An 18,252-nucleotide genomic window follows, 5' to 3' on the forward strand; every position below is an offset into this window, starting at 1 on the left:
TGAATATTGAGTGTAAACCCTTTGTGTTTGGTAATGTGTAGGGTTGATATAGAGTGTCCCAGTGCCCACATGGATACCATATGCAACACTTTGCTCTCCAGCAAACTCTGTCACACGTTGAAAGCTCTTGGATCTGTCCAGCTGTTGCCTGCTATCCACAGAAATGTGATGAAGGTGTTGCCCCTTGCAAACTGAGCATTTGCCAGCTGTTTGGTGCAGATGTGTACAGCAGATTGGCTGATGTGGCGGATGTCTCTTAGGGTGGCTTGGAAGGATCCCTTAGCATGAAAGCTTCATGCTGTAGTCACTTTCATTTGTACAGGAGCAGCTGTCCCTGATCCTGATGTTCTCTGTAGGTCATTGTGCACCACACTGTTGGAAGTAAAGACATCGAAGACAGGCTCTTCTGACACTGCAAGGTACTTTATAAACATATGAAAAAGGACATGTCTATCGAGCTTGTCCTTTAATATCATGATGTGATTTCTACACACCATCACCCCCATCAATCTATTGCTCCCCACCCACCACCACCCACCTCCACCCACCAACCACACAATCCCCTGGAGAGACAAAAAACAAACCTTAGACCAAACCTTAGAAAAAATTCTGAGAAATCCCTCTCTGACCCCTGAAGGTGATCGATCAACTTCCAAGAGACCACAGTGACTGGAAGACACCCCCCCTAATGCCCACCTACCTTCTACATGAGGTTATCTTGGCCACCGGCAGGAACTCGTTCAATTCCCTTTTGAATGCAGGCAGCAAATTCACATTCACTGCATACGCCAGCAGCTTGTTCCAGGGGTCAATGTCTCTCTGCAAAAAGAAGTGGCCCCAAAATAGAAACATAGAAACGTAGAAAATAGGAGCAGGAGCAGGCCATTCGGCCCTTCAGGCCTGCTCCGCCATGCAAAATGGTCATGGCTGATTGTCTAACTCAGTACCCTGTTCCCGCTTTTTCCCCATATCCCTTGATCCATTTAGCATTAAGAAATATATCTATCTCCTTCTTGAATACATCTAATGACTTGGCCTCCACTGCCTTCTGTGGTAGAGAATTCCACAGGTTCACCACCCTCTGAGTGAAGAAATTTCTCCTCATCTCGGTTCTAAATGGTATACCCCGTATCCTGAGACTGTGACCCTTGGTTCTGGACTCCCCAGCCATCGGGAACATCCTCCCTGCATCTAGTCTGTCTAGTCCTGTTAGAATTTTATATGTTTCGATGAGATCACCTCTCATTCTTCTAAACTCTAGTGAATATAGGCCTAGTCGTCCCAATTTCTCCTCATACATCAATCCTGCCATCCCAGGAATCAGTCTGGTAAACCTTCATTGCATTCCCTCCATGCCAAGGACATCCTTCCTCAGATAAGGAGACCAAACTGCACACAATACTCCAGGTGTGGTCTCACCAAGGCCCTGTATAACTGCAGTAAGACATCCCTGCTCCTGTACTCAAATCTTCTTGCAATGAAGGCCAACATACCATTCGCCTTCCTAACTGCTTGCTGCACCTGAATGCTCGCTTTCAGCGACTGTTGTACAAGGACACCCAGGTCTTGTTGCACCTCCCCTTTTCCCAATCTATCACCATTCAGATAATAATCTGACTTTCTGTTTTTACAACCAAAGTAGATATCCTCACATTTATCCACATTATACTGCATCTGCTATGTTCTTGCCCATTCACCCAACTTGTCTAAATCACATTGGAGCCTCTTTGTATCCTCCTCACAGCTCACATTCCACCCCAGCTTTGTGTCATCTGCAAACTTGGAAATGTTCCCTCATCCAAATCATTGATATATATTGTGAATTTTTTTTTTATTCGTTCATGGGATGTGGGCGTCGCTAGTGAGGCTGGCATTTATTGCCCATCCCTAATTGCCCTTGAGAAGGTGGTGGTGAGCCACCTTCTTGAACCGCTGCAGTCCGTGTGGTGAAGGTTCTCCCACAGTGCTGTTAGGAAGGGAGTTCCAGGATTTTGACCCAGCGACAATGAAGGAACGGCGATATATTTCCAAGTCGGGATGGTGTGTGATTTGGAGGGGAACGTGCAGGTGGTGTTGTTCTCACGTACCTGCTGCTCTTGTCCTTCTAGGTGGTAAGGGTCGCTGTTTGGGAGGTGCTGTCGAATAAGCCTTGGCCAGTTGCTGCAGTGCATCCTGTGGATGGTGCACACTGCAGCCACTGTGCGCCGATGGTGAAGGGAGTGAATGTTTAGAGTGGTGAATGGGGTGCCAATCAAGTGGGCTGCTTTGTCCTGGATGGTGTCGAGCTTCTTGAGTGTTGTTGAAGCTGCACTCATCCAGGCAAGTGGAGAGTATTCTATCACACTCCTGACTTGTGCCTCGTAGATGGTGGAAAGGCTTTGGGAAGTCAGGAGGTGAGTCACTCGCCGTAGAATACCCAGCCTCTGACCTGCTCTTATAGCCATAGAATTTATATGGCTGGTCCAGTTAAGTTTCTGGTCAATGGTGACCCCCAGGATGTTGATGGTGGGGGATTCGGCGATGGTAATGCCGTTGAATGTCAAGGGGAGGTGGTTAGACTCTCTCTTGTTGGAGATGGTCATTGCCTGGCACTTGTCTGCCGCGAATGTTACTTGCCACTTATCAGCCCAAGCCTGGATGTTGTCCAGGTCTTGCTGCATGCAGGCTCGGACTACTTCATAATTTGATGGAGGGAAGCAGCTGAAGATGGTTGGGCCTAGGACACTGCCCTGAGGAACTCCTGCAGCAATGCCCTGGGGCTGAGATGATTGGCCTCCAACAACCATGATCATCTTCCTTTGTGCTAGGTATGACTCCAGCCACTGGAGAGTTTTTCCCCTGATTCCCATTCACTTCAATTTTACTAGGGCTCCTTGGTGCCACACTCGGTCAAATGCAGCCTTGATGTCAAGGGCAGTCACTCTCACCTCACCTCTGGAATTCAGCTCTTTTGTCTATGTTTGGACCAAGGCTGTTAAGAGGTCTGGAGCTGAGCGGTCCTGGCAGAACCCAAACTGAGCTACAGTGAGCAGGTTATTGGTGAGTAAGTGTTGCTTGATAGCACTGTCGACGACACCTTCCATCACTTAGCTGATGATTGAGAGTAGACTGATGGGGCGGTAATTGGCCGGATTGGATTTGTCCTGCTTTTTGTGGACAGGACATACCTGGGCAATTTTCCACATTGTCGGGTTGATGCCAGTCTTGTAGCTGTACTGGAACAGCTTGGCTAGAGGCGCAGCTAGTTCTGGAGCATAAGTCTTCAGCACCACAACTGGAATGTTGTCAGGGCCCATAGCCTTTGCTGTATCCAGTGCACTCAGCCATTTCTTGATATCACGTGGAGTGAATTGAATTGGCTGAAGACTGGCTTCTGTGATGGTGGGGATATCGGGAGAAGGCCCAGATGGATCATCCACTCTGCCCTTCTGGCTGAAGATGGTTGCAAACGCTTCAGCTTTGTCACATGCTGGACTCCTCCATTATTGAGGATGGGGATGTTTGCAGAGCCTCCTCCTCCCGTTAGTTGTTTAATTGTCCACCACCATTCACGACTGGATGTAGCTGGGGCCCAAGCACTGATCCCTGCGGTACCCCCCTAGTCACTGCCTGCCACCCGGAAAAAGTCCTGTTTATTCGTACTCTCTGTTTCCTGTCTGTCAACCAACTCTCAATCCATGTCAGTATAATCCCCCCAATCCCATGTGCTTTAATTTTGCACACTAACCTCTTGTGCGGGACCTGATCAAAAGCCTTCTGAAAATCCAAATACACCACACCCACTGGTTCTCCACTATCTATTCTACTAGTTACATCCTCAAAAAACTCTGGTAGATTTGTTAAGCATGATTTCCCTTTCATAAACCCATGCTGACTTTGTCCAATCCCGTTAATGCCCTCCAAGTGTTCTGTTATCACATCTTTTATAATAGAATCTAGCATTTTCCCCACTACTGATGTTAGGCTAACTGGTCTGTAATTCCTTGTTTTTTCTCTCCCTCCTTTTTTAAATAGTGGGGTTACATTTGCCACCCTCCAATCTGTAGGAACTGTTCCAGAGTCTATAGAATTTTGGAAGATGACCACCAATGCATCCACTATTTCCAGGGCCACTTCCTTTAGTACTCTGGGATATAGATTATCAGGCCCTGGGGATTTGTCAGCCTTTAGCCCCATTAATTTCCCTAGCACTATTTTTTTACTAATACTGGTTTCCTTCAGTTCCTCCCTCTCACTAGACCCTTGGTTCCCTAACATTTCTGGCAGGTCATTTGTGTCCTCCTTTGTGAAGACAGAACCAAAGTATGTGTTTAATTGTTCTGCCATTTCTTTGTTCCCCGTTATAATTTCCCCCATTTCTGACTGTAAGGGACCTACATTTGTCTTCACTAATCTTTTTCTCTTGTCATATTTATAGAAGCTTTTACAGTCAGTTTCTATGTTCCCTGCTAATTTACTCTCATACTCTATTTTTCCCCTCTTAATCAATCTCTTTGTCCTCCTTTGCTGAATTCTGAACTGCTCCCAATCCTCAGGCTTGCTGCTTTTTCTAGCAATTTTATATGTCTCCTCTTTGGATCTAATACTATCCCTAATTTCTTTTGTAAGCCATGGTTGAGCCACCTTTCTAGTTTTAATTTTGTACCAGACAGGGATGAATAATTGTTGTAATTCCTGCACACGTTCTTTAAATATTAGCCATTGCCTATCCATCATTATCCCTTTTGGTAAAGTTCCCCAATCTATCATAGCCAACTCGCACCTCATACTTTCGTAGTTTCCTTTATTTAGATTCAGGACCCTAGTTTCGGATTCAACTACTTCACACTCCATCTTAATGAGGAATTCTATCATGTTATGGTCGCTCTTCCCTAAGGAACCCCGCACAACAAGATTGTTCTACGTTCATGTAACTTATACTTATGTCTCCTGATTCTCCCTAACCAATCTAGCCCAAATAGCCTATCCACATGCACCAAGTCTAATCCTTTCATTATTTTGAAGACCTCAATCAAATCGCCTCACAGTCTACATTTTTGTAAAATGTCCCAGCTCTCTAAGCCTATCATAGTAAGTATCTCCTGAACCTTTTCCAGAGCCTTTATATCACCCACCATGTGAGAGGACCAAAACTGGACATATAATTCTTGATGAGGCCTGACCAAGGTTTTATACAGGTGTAGAATAGTATTTCTTGTTTTGAAAATAATTATCCTGACAATACATCCCAACACTCTACTTGCTTTTACAATAGTCTGACTCTACTAGTAGTGGACCTTCAATGAATTATGCACTATAATTCCCAGATCCTTCTCCCACTCAGCAGCCTTGAGCACACAACTCTGCATGGTGTACATATACTTTTCCCGACACTTTCATCCAGATCATTGATAAAAACAAAGAGCAACGCCCCTAACGCTGATCCCTGCGAGACTTCACTAGTGACCAGTCCCCAGAACCACTACCATTAATAACTACCTTCTGCCGACGAGAATATAACCGGTTACTTATCCAACCCAAAGTCTGCCCACTAATCCCACAGGACTCTATCATGTTAAATAGCCTATTGTATGGCACCTAGTTAAAGGCTTTTTGAAAACAGTATACACAATGTCGACCAGCTACCTACATCACCAACTTAGTTACTTCCTCAAAAAATTCAACCAGGTTGGAAAGAAACGATCTTCCTGTCCATAAGTCATGTTGAGATTCCCTAAACCCCTTCTGTATCAAGTTGGTCATATAGTGTATCCCTAATGATTTCTTCTAATAATTTGCCTATAACTGAAGTCGAATTAACGGGTTCTGACTTATTGCTCTTTTTAAATATAGACACCACATGAGCCTCTTTCCCATCCATGGCAACAATCCCGACCCCAGCAAGCTGTTAAATGTGAGCACATAGCACAACCTCCATTTCTTTGAGCACCCTCGGGTGAATGGCATCAGAGCCAGCAGTCCGATTTGTTTCGCGATCCCTTATTCTAGCCAGGACAATTCCTGCATCCACTTTAACACATTCAACTTTAGCATCAGTCATACAATGTATTATTGGCAATACAGCATCATCATCGGTAGTCAATACTGTTACTTGTGAAGGGGTCTATTAACACATGTTCCAGGGATGTGATGGGTGTGGCCAAACCGCCTGTGGGGAGTTACATCTTTATTGGTTGACCTCTCAAACTCTTCTTCCTCATGTCAATTTTGAAATGTGTTTGCAGCGCCTAAGTGGATAGCTATCCTTTTTGTATGTTGTGTGGGTGCCAGCAGCAACGGGAGCCTGGGAAAAACACCTTTGAGGGAGTGGTGTAGGTGTATTGTCAGAAGTACTGTCCTTTGCATAGATTATTAAATTAAGGCCTGGGGAGAAAAAAAGTCATTCCTGTGAGAAAATATCAGACCTGAACTTTCTCATTGGATTAGCGTTTATATTCATTATGAACAGTTTAGTGTTCCAGGAAATGTTTTTCACCCACTATGGCAAATTCTCAATTTCCAACCTTAGCCCCAGCTTCAACTGTTACGAGAATTCTCGATCCACTTGGACCCCTTCCTCTAGCCTCTTACCCTCACTTGATCTTTTCATTGTGAACTGCTGGCGTGACATCGGCCCTCCCAATTTCTCTACTCCCCTCAATCACTCTAACCTGTTTTCCTTTGAACTTATAGCACTCCATTCTCTCAAGTCCAACCCTGACATTGTCATTAAACCTGCTGACAAGGGCGGTGCTGTGGCCAACAAACCTCCACCTTACGGAAGGTGAACAGCAACTCTCCGACACCTCCTCCTGGACCATGACTCCACCGACAAGCATCAAGCTATAGTTTCCCAGACCATCACTGACCTCAACTCCTATGGAGATCTTACTCCCATGACCTTCAACCTCATAGTCCCCCAACCCTGCACAGCCCACTTCTACCTCCTTCCCAAGATCCACAAACAGGACTACCCTGGGAGACCCATCATTTCAGCCTGTTCTTGCCCCACAGAACTTATTTCTTCCTATCTCTATTCTTTTTTCTCCCCTTGTTCAATCTCTTCTGACCTACATCCACGACCCTTCTGACACCCTCTGCCACTTTAACAATTTCCAGTCCCCCGGCCCTAATTGTCTCCTTTTCACCACGGACATCCAGTCCACCTCCATCCCCCACCAGGACAGCCTGCGGGCCCTCTGCTTCTTCCTTGAATGGAGGCCCAACCAGTAACCATCCACCACCACCCTCCTCTGCCTGGCTGAACTTGCTCTTATGTTCAACAACTTCTCCTTTGACTCCACTCACTTCCTCCAAATAAAAGATGTCACTATGGTAACCCGAATGGGTCCCAGGTATGTTTGCCTTTTTGTGGGAGGCGTGGAACATTCCTTGTTCCAGTTCTACTCCGGTCCCCTCCTTCATCTCTTTCTCCGGTACACTGATGACTGTACTGCTGCTCCCGTCACAAACTGGAAAATTTCTTCAACTTTGCTTCCAATTTCCACCCTTCCCTTGCCTTCACATGGTCCATCTCAGACTCTTCCCTTCCTCGACTTCTCTATCTCCATTTCTGGGGATAGGCTGTCAACCAATATCTATTATAAGCCCACCGACTCCCACAGCTATCTTGATCACACTTCCACCCACCCTGGTCCACTCTTCCATCATCCGGTCTCCTCCCCACAGCACTTTCCCGTGCTCAACGGAAGCTCAAGGAACAGCAGCTCATCTTTCATTTAGACACTTTACAACCTTCCGGACTCAACAATGATTTCAATAACTTCAGATCATAACCACTACTCCCCTTTTTTTTCGGACAGCAAGTGCTGCTAATGGTTCTGATGTAGCCATTTACAGCTCCTCTAGACCCATCTTTTGTTTCATAGAATCATAGAATGTTCTGGCACATAAACAGGCCATTTGACCCCATCAAGTCTGTGCTGGTATTTATTTCCACAATCCATCTCGTCTAATCCCACTCTCCTGCTCATTCCCCATACCCTTTGATAGTCCTCCTTTTCAAGCAACTATCTAATTCCCTTTTAAAATAATTTATGAACTCATCTTCAGCAGATGTTTGCAGCAGAGCATTCTACATTCTATCCACCCTCTGGGTAAGAACATTTTTTCTAACCTCCCCTTTAATTCTTTTTGTGATTATCTTAAATGCATGCCCTCTCACTGTAAATATGCATCCGAAACAATTTCACATTGACCTGAAAGTGCAATATAACTGCAGAATAAAGGGCAAGAGGATGCCACATTTTAATTTATTCTGTATTACCTGTGTATTAAAAAATGGTTCCAACCATTTTTCTGTTTCTATTTTCCAACATTCACTATAACAACTGTACAAGAAATCATTTTTAACGATATTGCATGTTGGCAAGCAAATCATTTGAAAGATCAAAAGTTCGGGGCTAATCAATGGCCAGCACCATTTTAGAACCATATCTAACAAATTTATTTGGAGTACTTTTATAGCAACTACAATACTTCAAGAACTACAGAATTTACTCTTGGTAATGCTTCTCTCATGATTCCAGTGACATTGAATTTTGCACGTGTTTTGACAGTAAAATTAGCTTATGATTTTTTTTACTTTCATTTAAGAATCTATTAAATTACCAAGCCAAGACGATGCTTTTGTTTCATATTGGAGGCCAGGTCACAGATGTGGAAAGATCAATTTGCTGATTAGCATCAATGATATTTGATGGACTGTTTAAATGCGCACATAAAACATAGATTAGTAACATTTTGCTCATCTTTGAAGCCTTTCTTTGAAATTTATGAAGACATATCAGCTTCTCCTGAGGGGCACAGATTGTGCAAAGCTGACCATCTGATACTTGTCAGAAGTTGAAGTGTTCTGGTTTTTGTCACTAATTACTACATTACCACCCTGGGGCTTTTCTCGGCTTCAGACGCCCTCGATCTCCTGGTCTGAGTCTCGATTGCTACGTATTGTGTAATCCCTTTGCTCCTCCACAGTTGCTAGTCTCTCGCCATTAAGAAAATATTCCGATTTGTCTTTCTTGGATCCAAAGTGGATAACCTCAGAATTATTATCTTTAAGCATAGTTGCAGACAATGCATTGAGAATCATTTGCTTGGCAAGAATTTTTTTTTAAAACTTACCCACAGCTATTTTTTTTTAAAATCAGTTCATGAAACTCTTTTTGGAGTAACAGACTATTTCTAGACCAGCATTTTTGCTTTTCACATTGAGTGGCTAGGTATGGTGATAACCTCATCGTTAACAGCATCTGCAGTTTTTTGTTTATATAGTTTAATTCAGTCTGATTTTATATAAAAAAAACAGAATAACAGGCCTGAGCCCATATCATTTAAAATCTTCAGGAAACACAAGTGCAGATTTGTGAGTTCAGCTTGTTGTGCCAATACAACATCAGTGCCTTTAACATACAAAAATGTCTCAAGGCGCATCACAGAATAATCATAAAAAATGGCCACGAGCCAAAAAAGGAGAAATTCGTGGCAAGGGAGGCAATGGGGGCATAATCTTAGAATAAGGGGCTGCTCCTTCAAAACTGAGATGAGGGGAAACTTCTTCACTCAGAGGGTGGTAGGTCTGTGGAATTTGCTGCCCAGGAAGCTGTGGAAGCTACATCATTGATGATGCAATCCGAGCCCGCATGCAGCAAGACCTGGACAACATCCAGGCTTGGGCTCATAAGTGGCAAGTAACATTCGCGCCAGATAAGTGCCAGGCAATGACCATCTCCAACAAGAGAGAGTCTAACCACCTCCCCTTGACATTCAACGGCATTACCATTGCCGAATCCCCCACCATCAACATCCTGGGGGTCACCATTGACCAGAAACTGAACTGGACCAGCCATATAAATACTGTGGCTACGAGAGCAGGTCAGAGGCTGGGTATTCTGCGGCGAGTGACTCACCTCCTGACTCCCCAAAGCCTTTCCACCATCTACAAGGCACAAGTCAGGAGTATGATGGAATACTCTCCACTTGCCTGGATGAGTGCAGCTCCAGCAACACTCAAGAAGCTCGACACCATCCAAGATAAAGCAGCCCGCTTGATTGGCACCCCATCCACCACCCTAAACATTCACTCCCTTCACCACCGGCGCACTGTGGCTGCAGTGTGCACCATCCACAGGATGCACTGCAGCAACTCGCCAAGGCTTCTTCGACAGCACCTCCCAAACCCGCGACCTCTACCACCTAGAAGGACAAGAGCAGCAGGCGCATGGGAACAACACCACCTGCACGTTCCCCTCCAAGTCACACACCATCCCAACTTGGAAATATATCGCCGTTCCTTCATAGTCGCTGGGTCAAAATCCTGGAACTCCCTTCCTAACAGCACTGTGGGAGAACCGTCACCACACGGACTGCAGCGGTTCAAGGCGGCGGCTCACCACCACCTTCTCGAGGGCAATTAGGGATGGGCAATAAATGCCGGCCTCGTCAGCGACGCCCACATCCCATGAACGAATAAAAAAAAAAAAAATTCAAAACAGAAATAGACAGTTTCCTAGAAGTAAAGGGAATTAGGGGTTACGGGGAGCGGGCAGGAAATTGGACATGAATTTAGATTTGAGGTTAGGATCAGATCAGCCATGATCTTATTAAATGGGGGAGCAGGCTCGAAGGGCCGATTGGCCTACTCCTGCTCCTATTTCTTATGTTCTTATGTAACAATAACTTTGGTCTTCCCAATGCTTAATTGGAGGAAATTGTGGCTCATCCAGGACAAGATTATTCACAGAGGTGAGTTATAAGGAGAGGGGTGGAAGAGGTTTAAGGAGGAAATTCCAGAGCATAGGGTCTAGGCGGCTGAAGGCGCAGGGACAAGTGGATGCAGAAGAGGACAGAGAGGGAGGAACAGAGGAATAGTAGGGCTAGAAGAGGTTACAGGGAGAGGCAAGGCATGACAGTATTTAAACACAAGAGTGAGAATTTTAAATTCAGCAGGGATAGGGGAGATGGGTGAGTAGGACTTGGTGTGGGATAGGATATGGCCAGCATAGTTTTGTATGAGCTAAGGTTTATGGAAGATGGGAGGCTGGCTCAGAGAGCTTTAGAATAGTCGAGTCTGGAGGTGACGAAGGCATGTTGTTTTAATACACGTACGCAATATTTTAATGTATATTTAAAAATATGGGCCAGTAAACTCCTTGGAGATGCTCCTTTTCCGCCGGCGTTACTTCACCAGAAGTGCAGCTTAAAACCCGTTTGCACTTCCAGCAAAGTAACAATGGTGGAGTGGGAGAAACGTCGAGGAAGTTCTCGGTCATGATTTCTTTCAAACCCATCTTTGAAGATAACAGTATTTTTTTTGAAAGGGTTTTACTCTCCTCAGACTCCACAATCATTGGAGGAAACACTAAGGGAAGCAAGGGCACAAAATGTATCCAGGGTGGAGGACTTAAATGTATATTCCCAAGAGTGGCTTGGTAACACCAGCACTGATTGAGCTGGCCAAGTCCTGAAGGACATTGCTGCCAAAAAACCTGTGTCAGGTTTTGTATGAGTCAACATGAGGGACTAATCGACTTGGCCTCTTTCTCATCAGTTGAGCACCCTTGACTCCAAAGGCATGGGCAGCTTTCTCCTGTGCTAGGAAGGTGGCACATCCTCACCCACTCATCATTCCTCAGGCATCCTTGTGCTCTGTGAAAGACCTGGTACCACATTTTCATTATCCTGGCGACAGTATCTGAACTGGTGAGAGTAAATAAAGCAAGTGACACAGGAGATGACCTCATGGAGTTGTGGCAGAGGGACATGGAGCCAGAGATTGTTGCAGGGAATCATGTCCTCATCATCAAAGAGTAGGGCCAAGACTGTGTCCACAATTCTTCAATGTCTCCTTAAATATGCAAATTGTGCTATGGACTAGAGTGGAACCAATGAAAAATGTTTGCTCAAGGAAGGATAAAAAGGACAAACTGGGTAATCTTGACCAGTTAGTCTAACATCAGTTGTGGCCAACTCCTAGAAACCATAATTTAAGATAAAATTATTTAGAAAAGCTTAGGTTAATCATGAATGGTCAATATGGATCTGGTAAAGGCAAATCACATTTAACTAATTTAATCGTTTTTTTAAAAAAAGTGATTGTGGGAATAGATAAAGGGAAGGCAGTAGTTGTACTTGATATAGATTTTCAGAAGATGTACAATAAGGTATCTCACAAATGTTTGATTATCCTGTTGTTCTCACCCAGATGCTTCATAGTTAGACTCCACTGGATTTTTGTTGTAGAATGTGCAGATTACAATGATCCTAGAGCAAAAACAGAAAATATGGGAAACACTCAGCAGTCCTTTCAGCATCTGTAGACAGAACACTGTTCTGATGAAGGGTTACATCTCAAACATTAACTGTCTGTTCTCTTCTGCTGACTGACTTGAATATTTCTAGCATTTTCTATTTTTGTTTCAGATTTCCAGCATTTGCAACTTTTTTCTTTTTATTTATAATTATCTCGGAGACAGTGTATGAAGTGGATGACCTAGCAAGCATTTCTTCAACTTGCCTATGATAGGGAGGCAGGAGGAGGCTTACGTGGAGCATAAACACCAGCATTGACGTATTAAGCCAAATGGCCAGTTGCTGTGCTTAAATTCTATGTAATACTGATTCTGGTAGCTGCATGCACTTCATTGGATCTGTACTCGGCGACTGTCATTGAGGTGTCATAAGACACAACTCAAAAAGATAACCTTTGGTTCCTTAGAGCTAACATTACCCACTTTGAGTCAAATAATGGATTGCCTTAAAATAAAGGCATCTGCACTTTGACCTACATGATTCTGTGATAACGGTCACAGACATTAATGGATTGATGACCCTTGAGATTCATGAATGTATAGCTATTATATAAGGGTATGTAGGTGGCATTACTGATGCTTGGCCTTTTAGAAAAATCCACCACTTGGCAAAAGTGTAGTGCCTTCCCCTGTTGCTGCTGGTTGTCTATGATAAAAGTGAAGTAATTGCATGCTCTGGCAAACAAGGCATCATTCAGGTACTTGATACATCAGGGCACTGCTATTGAACGGATTGTGATAACATTCCCTAGGATAAGCCTAAGCTGTAACGGTTGAGTGCTATTGTGACCTTGACAGGGCCAGGCCTAGCGGAAGGTTACATTCCAGCATACAGTATACTACTAGCACAGCCTCTCATGAATTACAGACAAGGTTCAGCTAATTTTAAATCTATGGACGTGCAACTTCCCAACTCATGTTTGAAATATTACATGCGTTCAGCCTATGCATAAAAAGGCATTTTAGCTGTGCCATCACACAAATTCTAGGGTAATGGTGCGTCCAGGCTGTCCACTTCTGGTGCAACTTCACATGTCTAACATCCCACTTTTGCTCCACCTCTTTTTCCAAAGAAGTATAACAGTAGTCCCAAAGGAATATCCATGGACCAAATGTAAATTACACCAGCTGAAAAAACATCAAGACTCTTATCATGTATAGTATGAAAATAAAGTGGAGCTGAAACAAAAAATAAACTGCATATTCCAAAAATCAAATTGAAAAATGGCAGTTTCCCTTTAAAAACTGACTTCTTTGCAACCTAAAATGTCCATTTTTAAATGGGCAGGCTGAACGCTTGTCATATTTCAAACATGAATCAGGGGACGTTGCGTGTGCATAGATTTAAAATAAGCTCTTCCTTATTTTCAGCAAGTTTCCTGCCCCTACCCAGCCAGAGGTTGTTTGATTACACAGGACAGAGATTTGGCAAGCATATTCTCCACCCTGCCTTGTAATCACTCTGCCAAGTTTCTATCAGCAGTAGTGCACGTCATCTTAAAATTGATCCAACAATGTTATATGGGAAGTACTGGTCTCCAACTCATTTCTGAATGTAGGAAGAATGGCAGGGGAATGAGAATAGAGCCCTGCAGCTAATTTTTTTGCATTTATCACAATTTGCTGCTTCACTTTGCCAATCCAGTTTTCACAAGTTCTGATTTTAGCTGTGCAGGCTAAAAGGAAAGATAGGAGGAGGGAGCAAGTCTTTCAGCAGTTTACCTTAATAAGCAGAAACTGAAGTAAAACTGGGGTGAAAAAAGGTCAATGTAAAGCAGACACACAAAGACTCCTATAATAGATGTCTCACTTCAAGTTGCATTGACAGTGTTATCCTGCTTTTACAGTTGAGTTTACTGGTTGTGACACAGGATAAAGCATTTTATAGTATTAAATGACTTGGGAACTCTAAAATTGCATTAACCCTTGCACTCTCAAGAACTTCGTATAATTTTCAAAGCACATAGGCCAGTTCAGCCAACGATTCCCTCTGCTGTGATCAACAGGGCCCTTGAACAGGTACGTTCCATTTCCTGTGCTTCTGCTCTCAGAACTGCAACAGGGTTTCCTGATCCTCACCTTCCATACCACCAGCCTGCGTATTCACCAGAGCATCTTTTCATTTGTGCCACCATACATCTTCCTCTCCCCTCAGCTTTCCCTCTATGACACACTTCCACCACTCCCAACTGTCAAGCTCTGGCAACTTCACATGTACACAAAGGAGATGAGACACCTGTCTATTCATTTCCTCCCACACCACTGTCCAGTGCCCCAAATATTCCTTCCACAAGAGATAGGAATTTACATGTACTTTGTCCCTTCTTTGCTCATGATGCAGTCTCCTCTACATTAGGGAGATCAAACTTAGATTAGGTGACTATTTTGCTGAACAGTTCTGTTCTGTCCATAAGTGCAACCCGAGCTACCACTTTAACTTTCCTCATTCTGATTTCTCTGTCATTGGTTTTATACACTGATCCAACAAAGCTCAATAGAAGCTTCAGAAACAATATCTCATCTTTCACCTGGGCAACCTAAAATCCTCTGGAGTGATCAACAATTTTAGCTATATCCTCACTTTCAAAGCCATTTTAAATTCATACCTGACCACCAGGTTTTCGTCACAGCCACTTAGTGATTCACATGTTTCTTTAAAGTCTAAAGTCTAGAGGTAACAAAGGTATGGATGAGGGTTTCAGCAGCAGATGAGCTGAGGCAGGGGCGGAGACAGGCGATGTTACTGAGGTGGAGGTAGGCGGTCTTGATTGAACAGATATGGGGTCAGAAGTTCATCTCTAGATAAGATCCCATGGTTGCAAACGGTCTGGTCCAGCCTTAGACATCAGATCAATTCCAGAAAAATTGCAACACAAAGATAACAATAAAAGTCTCAAATTAAAAATGAGAGCATTTTTTTTAAAAAAAGGCCTCCCAAACTTTTAATCAATACTGGCTATAGCAAACCTCCCTCCAGAGAGACTCAGCCAACTGCTATGCCCCCCTTCCCTGGTAACACCTTTTAGGACAGAGAATAGGAGCTTCACCAGACATGCCATCACCGAGAGTTATCCAAAGCTGCACCTCCACGACAACTACCAAAGCAAGTCCCTCTGATATACTGCCCAATCCCAGGATGCAGGAACCAGTCAAAACGCCAACTCATTACCTTTCACGTTCTCAGGACATCCCAACATGCTTTGCAGCTAATTAGTTTCTTTAAGTGTAGTCACCATTCTGAAAGCAAACCCAGCAGCGAGTTTGCACACAGCAAGGTTCCACAAACAGCAGAATGAGATGACATAAATGGCTAGTTACTCTATTTTGGTGGTGTTAGTTGAGGGATAAATATTGGCCGGGATACATGGATACTTGATTTCAATGGGAAGGGAAAAGATTAGCATCCTTTAACATTTAATCTAGATGAGACAGCCAACCTACAGCAAAACTAGTTTCTCTTACAAGAGCTATATTACATAACTAAAACAGGCAAGTTGAGTACCTGTTCTACCCATAGACTTTAGGCAAATTAGTCAGCAGCTCAAACTAAATTGAAAATTTAGCTTGTTATTAAAATCACTTTACTCTTTCACACCACTATCCAGCTAAGAAGTTAGGAGAGCAAGCTGTCCTCCAAACTCTGCCACCACTGAATCGCTTGGTCAAAAGGTAAGAGCAGCATAAATTACACCTCTCCTAGAAATCCTGGCAGAGATGAGTAAATCACCAGATTGGGTGCCAAGAAAATTCAACACTTTCATATTAATACCCAATGTACAATAAAATCCACACACTAAGGTTGCTCTGATTGGTCGTACTTTAAATAGGATGGAACAATTTGTTTTACTTCCAGAAGCTAACTGGACAAATTAAACAGCTAGAGTAGTCCCTACCATACCAACTGTTCGAAAAAAAGCACCATGATAGCCGTTCCCGATATTTGAGTTCCTAATCTCAAATGGTATTTCTTCACATGAGGAAAATCTAAAACCCATGCAGTTCTGACACCTTTTGAATAACTAGCTGCAAATTCACATTGGAGGCAGCTGGGTAATAGGTCTGCAACTCATCCATTTCATTAGGGAAAAGTGCCTCTTTAAATTTTTTAAAAAGGTCCAAATGTATAGAAACAAATATATACAAAATCTTTTCATGCAAAAGTTACTTGGAACTTTTCATTCTGCTGTATCCATTTAAAATATTTTGCTTAATGCCCCGGGGCTCAAGCCCATTTCTAAGTCTTTGATATGTTCTAACTGCATTGCCTTCTCAGACCAACCTTTTGACTGCTTTATAATCTTTTAATTTACCAAAACCTTCAAGCTTCCAAGTGACATTTCTATAACATGTATTTGTATAGCACCTTTAACGTAGACGAATGTTCCAAGGCACTTCAGAGGAATAACCAGAAAAAAAAACTAACCAAACCAAAGATTTAGGTGGGGTAATCAATAACTTGGTCAAAAAGATGGGTTTTAAGAAATGGTCTTAAAAGAGGAAGCGGAGTGACTTAGGAAAGGAATTCAATAGCGTAGGGCCTGGACAGCTCAAGGCATGGCCGCTAACGATGGAGCAAAGGAGGAAGGTGCACAAGAGGCCAAAGTCAGAGGAACACAGAGTTCTGGGGAGGGGACGGTTGTAAGCCTGGAGGTTACAGAAATAGGGTGGGGCAAAGCCAATAAGAAATTTAAACACGAGAATGAGAATTTTAAATTGGAGATGTGGGGGGGGACCAGGAGCCAACGTAGGTCGCCAAGGACAAGATACGAGCAGCACAAACAAATAACTAAAATTAAAAACCTCATTCAAAATTCAGTAAAATTAATCCATATAGCTGAAATTGTTCTCCCTTTCTTCTTAAAGGGAGGGAGCACTTTGATGGGCATGATTACCTAGGTGCTAGTCACCCCCTAGTGCCTCACCTAAGCAGCCACTGCATTGACAATGTCGTCAGGCTATTCTACCCTAAAGGCATCAAGCAAGCTCAATTCTGTCTTCAAACATTACCCACATCCACTTCCAGCAGGAGTTCAATGGGTAGTGATCAGTTAAGAGGCCAATCCTAATATGGCAGTCATGCATCTAGAGAAAATTCAATAAAATGTTAAAGACACTATTATGGGGCTTGGTGAAAAAATATTTGACCATGATGGGAAATGCTAAAGCAGACCCACCCAGCCACAGCAGGTTGTGCAGTAAACTAATGGCTCAGCATTTTGCACAGTATGTTTTGAGTTAACAACTCCCCCCCACCCCCCAACTCATCTAGGACAGACTTCTTACCGTGCAGTTATACATTCGCTTATGTTGCTGTTAAATGGTTTTATCATTACAATATAGATCCTATCTGACTATTTCTTTCTCTACCACCCCTCCTCTCTCTCCACCTCCCCCTCCAAAAGAAAAGCTGACTAGCGCTGGTTGGGCTCAACACATGAATTTGACTCCAGTACAATGTCAAGCTGGCATAAGTGTTGAAGAACTCCTCTGTACCTTGTGGGCGCTTTAGAAACTTAAATGACCATGCCTGTCCTCACAGCCAGAGATCAGGGAAGCTTAACAATGAAATTTAACTATCTGAAACCAGGTTTATTTTTTTTTTAAATGAGAACAAAGTAGGTAATGCAAAAAGAGGAAAAGTTTAGTAGTGCAGAAATTAGCTGAAGATTTACAACAGTCACCTGAAAAGATCAACAACTTTATAGACATACCACAAAAACCAGACCCAAAAATAGACTTTTACATGCAAGAAAAGTATGGTTAACTATTCTGTAAAGCAATACTAATTTAACAAGTGACTTTTATTCAATACAATCCTGGAAAAAATTGAAAAAGTGTTTTTAAAAAGTGAATTCCAGTTGTGTTCTCTTAAGGAAGTTATTCTAAAGCCATTCTATGGATTATATACTATGTGCTGCAAGTACATTAAACAGCAATTCCTTTA

Source organism: Heptranchias perlo, chromosome 4, assembly GCF_035084215.1.
Source record: "Heptranchias perlo isolate sHepPer1 chromosome 4, sHepPer1.hap1, whole genome shotgun sequence".
In the NCBI taxonomy this organism is placed as follows: domain Eukaryota; kingdom Metazoa; phylum Chordata; class Chondrichthyes; order Hexanchiformes; family Hexanchidae; genus Heptranchias; species Heptranchias perlo.